This window comes from Clinocottus analis, unplaced genomic scaffold (genome assembly GCF_023055335.1).
Source record: "Clinocottus analis isolate CAN_PGR_092001 unplaced genomic scaffold, fCliAna1.0.p SCAF_21, whole genome shotgun sequence".
Taxonomy (NCBI): Eukaryota; Metazoa; Chordata; class Actinopteri; order Perciformes; family Cottidae; genus Clinocottus; species Clinocottus analis.
Genome location: NW_027175943.1, coordinates 4893700 through 4905796, shown reverse-complemented (window position 1 = coordinate 4905796; position 12097 = coordinate 4893700).

Sequence of the window (12097 nt, the reverse complement as noted above, 5' to 3'; positions counted from 1 at the left end):
GTGTGTGTGTGTCTACTTTCTGAAGATTTTTCACATGGCGCGAGCAAAATTGAATGTGTCTTTGAAATGAAAATAGCGATTTTTGCTCATTTGCATAGTGTACAGAAATAAACAAGATGTTATAGATGCAACTGCATCCAAGCTGATGTGTTATTATGATCCACTTTCTTACTGGTTTAACATGAGATGAGGTCGATTCCCATAGATATTCAATCTGGAAAGAGAGGCAAGACTTTCCAATGAGGTTGGACTGCATAGAGAGTCGGTTTTACATCTTTGAAAGTTCGTTTTGAGAAATGTGAGAAAAGTATAACTGTATAATACTTTGACTCGAATAACTGTTAATTTTCGTACCATCCTCCATCTAGTTTTTTAACAAAAAATTGTTTTAGCCTGTCACAAAAGTTGGGAAAATTGCTGCATCATTAGCACTTCCCCGAAGAGGTACAAGGTTAGTTAAAGTTGCAATAATTGTGTGTGTGTGTGTGTGTGTGTGTGTGTGTGTGTATGTGGGCTACTAATGCAAATGAGAAGTAAGCAAACATAATTATTGTTTTTGTGCCTTTGTACGCAGCTCTCGGGTTAGTTTGGGGATTTTATCAATACATTTGAAATCATCAGTCAAGTGCAGGACTATCTTTTCAGAGGGCTACGCGACATGAGATACTGAATTGCATAAATAAGATGTCTTTTATTGACTACGACTGGACTATATGGATCCGGGATGCATGAAACTCCTTGATGGGCTTTCAATTTCCAGATTTCTGTACACGTGCATTAATTGTCTGCAATAGCCGGATTACTCCTTTCTTTAATTTGTCAAAACACTGACAAAGAAATTCAGCACACGGTTCTCTACATTGGTACAGCTGTTGGACTGCTGGTAACACAGTAAATAGACTCTGTTGCTTTGAAGTGCTTGACGGATCACACTGGTGGGTGTTTTTTGGCTTTTGTTGTTTTGGGACTTGGAAGAGTTGTACGGATGTACTTAATTAATTTTGACATTGCACTCTGTGGCAGGAGCAACGCTATATTTAAACAAAAGTGCCAAGAAATAGTCCCGTTTTGTAAACTTTCGCAACATGGCAGGTGTTATCAGTTCCCATGAACACCAAACCAAAGGTTTTATTGAGTTCTTCAACACGTGGTGTTCTTATTGGACTGCAATTAACACTTCACTCTTGAAGCTATTTGCAAAGTTAAGCTATTTCAAGCTATTCCTGTCTGCAAGTGTGTATCTATGAACACGGAGCAGGGGCGTAAATAAGTGGTTCAAAAGCTTTGGACGAGGCGTCTTGGTAAACTACAGTCTCCCATCTCGGAGCTGTGTTAGTACAGTAACATATATTTATCAACATGCTGCCAACACCTCTTCATCTTCCAGGAATGAGCCCAACCCTTAACATCGCATCCATGCGCATGTCCTTATCTTCTGTGGAGCCGTATGCATCTCCGCAAGTGTGGGTGCAACCATCGATTCACACTTCCGAAGCATATGTGTAGGTTTTCCTCTCGCTTGCCGTATGGATGTGTCAGCCCCTCTGTCCCTAGCTGAGTCTGTGTGGAGCCCGTCGCAGTGTATTCTCTTGACTTCGCGCCCTCGGGAGAGAAATACTAACCATCCATCAACAATGTGTAAAAAAAATAAAAAGTGGGCCAATGGCGGGCAGGCAGCAAGCCAGGCCACTCTGAGGCGACTCTTTGTAGTGCTGCCCGAGCGGTAATATGTCACGGCATCCTCCACTTTGAACGGCGAGAGAGAGAGAAACATCAACAAGGAGTGACTCAACGGCGCAGAGAAGAGGCGTCCAGTGTTGCGGTGGTGGAGCTCGGCAAGCCTTTTCTTTTTCTTTTTTCTTTTTCTCTCTCTCTCTCTCCAACTCCCTCTGGCGAGTTTGCTATTTTGGGACTCCCGACGCCTTGTTCTGCCTTCTGCCCCCTGGGCTTTGCAAGAACTGTTGAAGAGATCACAATACACAATAGAATTGGTTCAGAAAAGTTTCAATACCGCCCAGATCATTCAGGTAGTCACAGGGGGTAAAAGGGATGGTGCCATGCTTTGAATATAAAAGGGAAGTAGTGTGTCTTGTTCTCATTCAGGGGAGGGAAAAAAAAACATGTGAAAGCAGAATCCGGTAGGATTATTGAGTTTCGTGAGTCATATTGACTTTGATTTGACACCATGAGTGAAACGGCTTGTTGGCTTACAATATTGATTAGCACGTCCAGTGGTAAACTCTGAATCTTTGGCAAGAAATGTTTTAAAAACGGCAAGTCTGTGGCGCTTGTGTTCATCCACCCAGACGCATACTCATCAATGGCGGTTGGGCGAGAAACCATTTGGACAGCCAAAGGACATGTTGACGTGTGGAGGAAAAGAGCCGGGAATTAGACCACCCATCGTCCGTCCATCCATCCATCCATTATCAGCCACTTATCCGGGGTCGTAACATTTTCCAGCTCATTCTGGGGAATCCCGAGGCGTTCCCAGGCCCAGCTGGGGGATTTAATCCCTCCAGCGTGTCCTGGGTCTTCCCCCGGGGCCTCCTCCCAGTTAAACGTGCCTGGAAAACCTCTAATGGGAGGCGTCCAGCAACCACCGACGATGAAGTTTGGTATTAAATGAATACATATTCTTTAAAAAATTGATATTTAGTCAAATTTGTATTGTACAGAACTCTGGTCTGGTCACAACTGGGCTAAATATCACCTTCTGTTAATCACTTTATCACAAGGTAAAGCTATGTGGGGCAGGACGTTTTTCAATATTTTAAAATCTTATTTGATGTATTTTCTATGTCTTACTGCAATAGTTACATTTTATTCACACGTTTGACTGTATTTTACATTTTTAATCATACATTTGAGTCTTGTAATTGAGATGTTTCCCATGTCACTCCCATCAGTACAAAGGGCATATACATTGTAGGCATTAGTCACCCAGCCAACCAGCCACAACTTCATCACTGACACCAGAGACACAAGGGACACCCTGCTTCTCAAAAAGCCCCTCAAACTTCAAAAGAGGAGCTTTCAAAGCAGCCATTCATGGAGGGGTCACCGTGTCCGCTATGAATGGGTTGATTTGGGAGCAAACGTGGTCAGAGGCAACCGGCATTGTGATAATTCCAGTGTCAACACTCTGCGCCCCTCCATGAGCTCGGCTATCGTCGCACGGAAAGAAGCCGTAAAGATCGGACACTTAAAGGGGAAGTTTGGCACAATCACCCCGCAAAATCCTCACGGCATATATAGCCGTCGGACAAAAAGAACGCCAGCTACATTATTAAGATCTGTTGAACGAATAATAAGGATGAATCACCCCTCCTTTTCTTGTGCCCTAGAAATCGCAGAGCATACCAAATCGTGCCCCCGTGTCAACAGCTGCCTGTCATTTGCATGCATTAAAGGGAAAGTAGCGGCTCTTTTTTTTTTTTTTTTTTGTGACGCTCATCTGGTGTCAGGAGAGCTGTCCTCGGCTCAACTTCAGCGGACGCGTCGAGAACATCACATGTGAAGGGGAAGTCATTTCCAATGGATGGTTACTCCTTCACTGCTGTGTTTTTAAGCATGTGTGTGTGTGTTTGTGTGTGTGTGTGTTTGCCTGTCTGTCTGGTCTGCCGGTGTGTTTATCTGTTTATGAACAGCGTTGGAGTGTTTGTGTGCACTGTCCTACTGTTCGGCAGAGAAATAAGAAGACACCTGCTCGGCGATTCGGAGCTTGCTGTCAAAAACAGAGAAGGAAGTGTGGTGGTAGAGAGAAGAAGGAGAAGAAGAAAAAGAAGAAGAAAAAAAAACAGGCAGCCCAGAGATATATCTATTCTGTCTCCCTGCTTCCCTCACGCTGCCGGTAGGAGACTTCAAAATGGCTCCACTCCCCGCCACAGAGTGGGCTCTGCCCTGTCAAAAACATCTTTGAATGGGGGAAATACAGACTGGAAAGTTTCCTCCTCCTCTCCCTCCCTCCCTTGTTCTCTCTTCCTCCCTCCACGTCTGTCCATCCTTCATCGCACACAGAAAAGGGCATCTCCTCTTCTCCGGTGGAGCTCTCATCGAATGCTACCTTTGCTCCGAGAAAAATACTCTTCTTGACTCTCTCTCTCTCTCACTCTCTCTCTCTCCGGAGCCCCGCCAGAGCTCTCTGTCTCGGTGAGGTATCTGCCAGTCACTCCGAAGTACATTCTTCACCAACACATGATGTCTATCTCCCGGGTCCTGTCGGCAGAACAGCGGCATGCTCTTGGTTCCTTTTTTCGTCCGAAGCAATAAAGACGTCTCGCCCGCAAACAAAACCAAAGGGAACGCAATGAATCAGCTGGGGTCAATTACCGGGGTGCACTTGTATATTTAAGATCATGAGGTTTTTATTTCTTTAGTTTTGTGGACAGCCAAACATATCATCTGTACATGAGTCATGGTGAATGACATAGTGCTTTATTAGCCCTCTGGATAGGCTTTTCCATTAACTGTTGGATTGGTAAAATCCCTGACACTGTATTTGTGTCCGTGTCAGGGCCTTTGGATACAAATAGTCTTGTATTTGGATACAAATACTTCTTTTTTTCATCATTAAGTGTCTTTCACCATCATGCAAGGAGGAGCTCCCGCAGTACAGATCTATTCGGAAGGCTTTTGACGTCGGTACAATGCTCACAGCTCAAAAGACGTATTGATCTGCCTCTCATTATTAGCTCTGATGTCGCGGCTCTCGTTCCTTCCAAAGGTGCTGCATGGGGTCGAGGTAAAGTGCCGGCTGTGTGCCGGCCGGTCCACGCCGACAGTAAAGCATTTCTATTGGACCCCGCTATGAGCTTGAGAGCATTGTGACGTATAAAAAAAAACAACTGAGAATTGCTTTTTTTTCCCTTGAACCTTCGCAGATCGTTGAATCTAAATGTATGTTAGAGACCTGAAGATGTAGAACAGCCCGGTTCTTGACCAGGAGAGGTAAAAAAAAAATAAAAAAAAGTTATATGGAGTAGAAATAATGTTTTAATTCTTTCCAAAGTCGTTAATTATCTAGCAACCACTCAGTCCTTTGATGGTCTCCGGGGGGGGACGGAGCCCCAGGCCCCGAGGCCCCAAATGGATGAAGAGATGGATAGCTTGTTCTCTATTAATCTCGACAAGAAATGTAGCTGTTACGACGTCTTATTGAAGACGGAGACCAAAAATACAGCGCTTATCAAATAATGAGCAAAATGTAAAGAAACAATACTTAAAAACACATTTGCTATACATGCAAATGTTCCCAGTTCACAAAAGGTCGTCCGCATACTTTTGGCCATGTTAACATATTTACCAAAGGGGATTTGACAATGCGGACGTGTTCAAACGCGGACAGAATAATGTTTCACCGCTCTGCCGTTAAATATGTCATTACATGTGTAGCACATCCATCAGCCAATCATCATTCATTTCACGGCGCGGACACTTGAGAAATATATCTGCTGTAATGTGGCCCCTAAGGCATCTCACATCTATGGTTAATCTAATACTTCTCCTTTGACCATGTCTAAAAACCCCATTCTGCCAGTGCTCTCCCCATTATTTCAGGTGGCTTCATCACCTGTGGCCAGAAGGAACCCCCTAATGGCCGTTTTTATTTGATAATTGGTTATCTTGACATTTCAAACTGGCTCCATAATTTGTTCGTCTCTATTGTGAGCGGCTCGTTAATTAGAGTGTGTCTGTGCTTAGCTCACCATTCCCGAAAAAAAAAAAAAAAAAGGGATTCGAGGTCATTGTCGAATTACACGGTTGGCATTCTTTGGACACGTTCATTAAAAATGGCAGTTTTGCCTAACCAGCCTAACATGAGAACTTTAGAACAATCTGATAACTTTAACCCCGAGGACTAACCGTGGAGAGAATATTAATACCACAAACATGATGAATTCAAGCGGCGTTTATTTGAATCCGGGCCAAAAATGTGCATCTTTTTGGAGCTCGTCTTCACAGACGCGGGGCGATATGTGACCTGACAGCCGTGAGCAAAAAGGTAGATCCGTGTCCGGAGACGAAAGTGAACGTCCTGGTGGAAGTCTTCAGATGACTGATGCCTTTTTAGTCTCAGCCTTCAATCTCTCCACAATGCTCATCTCAGCAATAATTCATTCTGCATCCTCAGAAATGGAAAATATTGATTTTTCAACGAATAACACCCCAAACCGGCACGAAGATTGCCGGTAAAGTAAAACAATAGTATTCCTTCTCCCCGCCGACGCAGAGGCCCCGTCTCGCGCATCCACTCCTCGGTGCGCCTGCGAGTCGACGCCCCGAACGACTTCTTGTCATTACAAGCAATTAGGAGATAAGTCCTCGTCGCTTTCAAGAGGCTCCAACTGACAGATTATAATTGCCGCGGTGTTCATAGTCGTTATTATTGTTATGGTTTTTGTTTTGTTTTTTCACCTGAAAGACACAGCTGTCGACAACAGTGGCAAAATAATTTAAAAAATCTGGAAAAGGTTGAATATTTATTTGGCATTTATATTCAGAGAGTGTGCTTAGTGAACAACCGCTTTGTGGCGGCCGTGTGGGCTCAAAGGAGGAGACAACACTTGTTAGTACAACCTCAGCCGGTATGGTGAAGAGATGCGTCTGGTACATGTGACCCGGATCAGGGTCAAATTATACTTCATACTGCACCTTTAACACGAGCTCAAAACCACTAAAGAGCTCAGTTTATCCCAAGATTACAACATTTATTACAACTACTACAAGAAACACTTTGACAGGTTATTAAAATACAGGAAGTCCATCACATCTAAGAGGTTAAAAACAATAAAACAAGTATATGTAATATACTTGGAGATACGGGCTCATAATTAAAAAGGGTAACTAAATAAACTAACTAACATAAAACGATGTAAAAGGGTAAAAGACAAAAGGGTGAAACCCGCGACAAGTAGGCCTCAATTTAGGACGCTAAAGTCCACGCCTACTGAAGTCTGGGGGTCAGAGAGAGAGAATGGTGTGGCTTATATGTAAACAAAATGGTAACCAGGAAGTAGGAGGGGCTACGGCCTACTCAGCCCTACAGTAGCCCAGGAGGAACATTTTATTAGACGGCCACATGTATATCATGATGTCTTTTAGGTTATTTGTTCTCCGGGCGCCCGTCTGCCTCTCTGTCTCTCTTTTGAATCCCTCCTTCAGAACAGTACGATTTCCTTTGCCCGCAGTAATCCGTTATGTGGCTGTATCAATGACAATGATTTGCCAGGATTAATGTGATCACCAGGATTGATCAATAGATTATCTCGAGATTAATGTTGCGGTTCAGAACTGCCTCTTGAGCGACCGTTCCCATTGTGAGGATTATCTAACTGTACTTCCCCCCCAACCCCCAGCTGTAATGGTCTCATGCCGCCACACCTAGCGCCGGTTTATCCACAACCCAGCAGACAGCGCTCGGTCAACACGAGTGAGAGAAGCTCCCGTCGTGACGTCGTCGTCTTTGAAAATAGCAACGGGAACGATTCCCGGGGGATAAAAGGCTCCGGCTTTACTGACGTGATTAGAATTAAAAGAATAATGCTTTAAATCCCCTCCATGATCTCTTTTGTTTTCAAGCACGCGGAGATGACGGACGGATTAAACGACGTTCATTTTTTATTTTATTTTCTTTTTGTAGATCCGTGTGCGTCAATTACAGCCGGGGCTACTATCAAACCGTTTAGTATTAATACATTCATGGGAGGAAGTTTTTTTCAGCGGGTGATGAAAGAGACAAATCTGCTCTCTTCCGTGTTTGGCAGACGGAATTTCAAAAAAACTGATCCTGTGTGCACTTATGGAAATTGGCATTCATGTAATTCGCGCTTGAAGATGAGGGGAACGCGGCACGACTCAACGAGCTGGATTTTAATCAATTAGTGTATGGTGGAGAAACATTTTATGCTAGGAGTGCTAATTTATTTTGAAAAAGTGTATCACTGTGTCCAACGGTTTTTATTCTTCCACCTGATAGGCCTTCACTCCAATCTCTCTGGGGGCAACTTCCCTTGAAGCTGTTCTCCAATGTACACTTTATAATGGGCAGTGTGGGGGAGTGTGTGGAATGTTAGGCTACATCCCAACGGTGTCGACACTTCTTCTGTCTCCACAGAGCTCTAAAAGTTTGCCACCCACACCGAAGCACTGCATCTATAGCATCTAAAGAGAAATAGTCTTCCTCTTCCTGCGTTTCAATGCCAATTGGCCGACCGCGAAACGGTAACATTCAAAGCGACGCTTCCGAGGTAGGAAACGGCAGTTGACACAAATCTGTGTTTTCAGTGCACGCAGCGAGGGGGTCATCGTGCCACGGCTCGGCGGCATCCATGTGGGAGAGGGCGCGCACGAAGTCGAGGTCACAGATATTCCAGCCAGCTTTTGGCGGCGGCGTTACACAATGTCCAAGTTCGCTTTTTGAACTCTGTTGCTCCGTGATCTGTTGATTCGTTGAGCTCATCCTGCCAAGCTGGTGTTTGACCCCGTGTTTGTGTTCCAATGCAAAAACCTTGCAGGTTTTTTTATTCTTCTTTTGACATCCACATACATATAGAAACACGACGACGAGCTCCCGACCAGAGTTTATTTTTTAACGTATACATACATACATACATACATACATACATACATACATGTTCGTCTAATTCAGCTGAAAATAGATTGGCCATTCCTAATATTAGGTATATTGTCTGTATATATAATTCCGTATTGTAGATTTTTACTGGTTTATAACAGGTTTTTTTTTACCATTTATATTATTTGTTTAGATTTTGTACTGTGTCTCTTGTGTGCGCTTTACTCTGTTTGCTGCTGTTATCCTGCAAATATCCCCACTGTGGGACTAATAAAGGAATATATAATCTCATCTATTCCAGGCGCAATCAATATCGGTAAACAAGCGCAACTGTCTCCCGTAGCCCCGAGGCACGGCGGCGCGATCGTATCCGTGACGTCATCGAGTGACACTGCAAGGAGAATAAGTGGCTTCATACAAGTAACATGAGACCCAAGTGGCTATGTGTCACTAAAGGATTGAAAAGGGAACATTGCTTTTATTGCCAACTCCAATGTGAAAGGCATAATGGGACCCTGTTTGTCAGCAGAGGGAGGATGGTGGTCGTAGGAGGTAGAATGATTGTTGTTGGAGGAGGTTTAGCTACAGCCTTGCTCTGTGTTGCCCCCTTTTTTCCACTCTGAATCAACCAAATGCACATGCTTAACCTTTCCTTCCTGCTTCACAATGGAAATGGACCGCAGGTCTTTCTCTGCTCGCTCCTCCCTTTGCCCCTGCTGTTGTCTCAGGAGGGCATTGAAGATCGTCGTCATGTCCCCGGCTCTTTCAATGGGCCTTTTTTTTTTTATTTAGAAGCTTTAGGTCTTCATGGCGGAAACCTCGAGAGCCGGGGGATGGAAGGAAGAAGAACCGCCATTGTCTCGTCCATGGAAAGCCTCGCTGTGACATTAGTTTTGCTGTAATGTCCACTAAACCACAGCAACATTGTATTTTTCCCATATGATTATGAATAATGTATCATGGTACCACCATGGTAACGATTTAGTACTCCCATACCATAATAGCTATGGTGAAATTATAGTGTTTCCATATTTGTTTGGGTAAAAACGATGGAAATACTGTGTGCAATGTAGTGATAGATTTTAAGATGTCTTGTTTATATCATTTGCATACATCAACAGTTGTTTTGCAAATAACAACCACAACATGCTCGTGGAGGAAAAATGGGTAATCCCAACTCACAGATGTACCAACGGGCTTCTGGCCAAAGACTTCTCTCCATTTTCTGGGAAAAATACCTTGAACTTCGATTAGTTGTTTCCAGTAACACCACTTCAAGACGTCTCTCGTTTCTCGCCCGTGTGCCGCCGCTTCGCTGCAGCAAAAGCCACCTCAAGCAAGCGTAAAATAACTTTCTGGACAGTTCATTTCGACATTTCCGGACAGTTTCTCCAATGCCGTGCTTCGACGGGTGAGTAGAAAAGCGTCTGAAGAGATGGCTAATGACTAACCACTGCTCCTGTTCACACAGTAGAGCCACATAGTTCACATTCTTGGTGCTGGGGGACTCACTAATGTAGGTTCACCTCGTGGAGAACTGATACTAACCCTCCAAACTGCCGGGAAAACAGCCAACAAACCAACCGTCAAATGTCAAAATAACGGAGCGTCAACACAAATCCAATAATTGTTCAAATTACTCTGGAAGAAATATGAAATAGCTCATTGAATCCCGATGGTTTTTAGAGTAAAGCTCTGCTCTTTGCGATGTCTTATTTTCTTCTTCTTTGAGTAGAACATTTACAGAACGTCCAGAACTTTCCCAAATGGAGCGTGTTGACGTCCACCTGCCAGCCATTGGCAACTATTTTGTAGTTTGCAGACTCCCAATGTGATGCTGTAAATAAAACCTAATGACACTGCTCATATTTAAATATATATATTTGAAACATAATTATTGGTTTTAGGCCAGCTTTTTGAGCAAAATTGTAAAATCAATAACTCCTTCCAGCCTCAAAAACAACATAATCCTAAAAGCTCGTTCTTCTACTATTACATACGTGACACTTAACTCTCTGCACACTAATAATTTACTGCTGGAAAAACACCAGGCGATGCCTTTTTAAATGACTTCCCAGTGTGCGTTTGAGTGGGATCTTTCTCCCTTCCCAGGCAGTGTCTCACTCCATACCCGCTCGAATCACTCAACTCGTCCCCAGTCGCCGCATTACCCCCCCCCCCCCCCCCCTTCCGGCCCTCGCGCTGTCTCTTATCTGCCCCCCCCCCTCCGGCCTTTGATACACCCCTTTAGCCTCCACCAGGTTTCCTCGGAGTGCAATCTGCTGTCCACCGGTATTGATCAGGCACACACGGTTTTGATTAGCACAGTTGTCTGGATAACGGGGGGGGGGGCTTCACTGCATGATTGTACTCCGCCATTCCACTGTCTCGGTCCTCTATTGGCCAGGGAGTACTTCATTTTATTGGAGTCAGTGATTGGATGCACCCTAGACCCCCCCCTCCACACACACACACACACACTCCCTCCTTCCCACCCTGTGTTGTAAAAAGATCCAATAGTCTGATGCTTTCTTCACTTGACTGAGTGTTTTTGTGTTGGTTTTGTCACACGGAGGCAAGTTAAATGGAGGCGGCAATGTGCAACCGAGAGGCTGAATAGATCTAAACTCTCGCCGTGGAGGTGTACACAGATGAAAGAACTGATGGCGTAACCCCCCCCCCTCCACCCCCCAAAAAAATAGAAAGAACTGCAATGGAGCCGAGGCCTCGGCGTTGAATAAAGAATTTAACAGGCGGTTTAAGTGAAGAAAAGCCGGCAAACAAAAGAACGGGCATGAGGGCCGATGGGAGCTCGATACGGATGTTTAATCAAGAGGGACGTCCGAGCGGTTTTTCTCATTTTGAAGTATAAAGGAGACGACGACGGAAAGCGGTTGGACCTTCAGGCATTTTGACATTGCAGCCTCGGAGTCAGCCACCCATTGGCCTATTCACTGGTCAGCCAATTAGGTCGTGGCTGTTAAGGTTTAATACCTACAGTTAAGGCTACTATTGTGTTCCAGCTAATGCCATTTCAGGCTTTCACTCACTTTGGAAGCTTTCATTAAATCCAGGAGAATGCCAGGGCTATTCACACAGAGGCTGGAGTTAAAGCCCTGCATTTTTATATTTCCTTAACATTCAGGACCCCCTCCTCCTCCTCCTCCTCCGCATATCCCCATCTCCATATACTCAAAGACACAATCCTTCAAATATAGTCACTTGCAAGAGAAAAAGGACTTTTGGCTCGGACTGATTTTCTTTTTTTTTCCGATGTCTGGGCTGAAGTCGTTCTTGCCGTTACAGGGTCAGGATGCTCTCACCGTTTCTTTTTTTTTTTTTTCAAAAAGTTTTTTTTTTTTTTTTTCCTTCAAACAAACTCCTGCTTTCTTTCGAGAAGCCGCTCACCCGTGGTCTTCGTGTGATTCACTTGACTTTTCTCCCTCGAAAAGCCATGTTGAGGGTTGCGTGGCGTGTGACTTCTGTTTCATTCCAGAGGTTGTTGTTGTTGTTTTTTCTTTC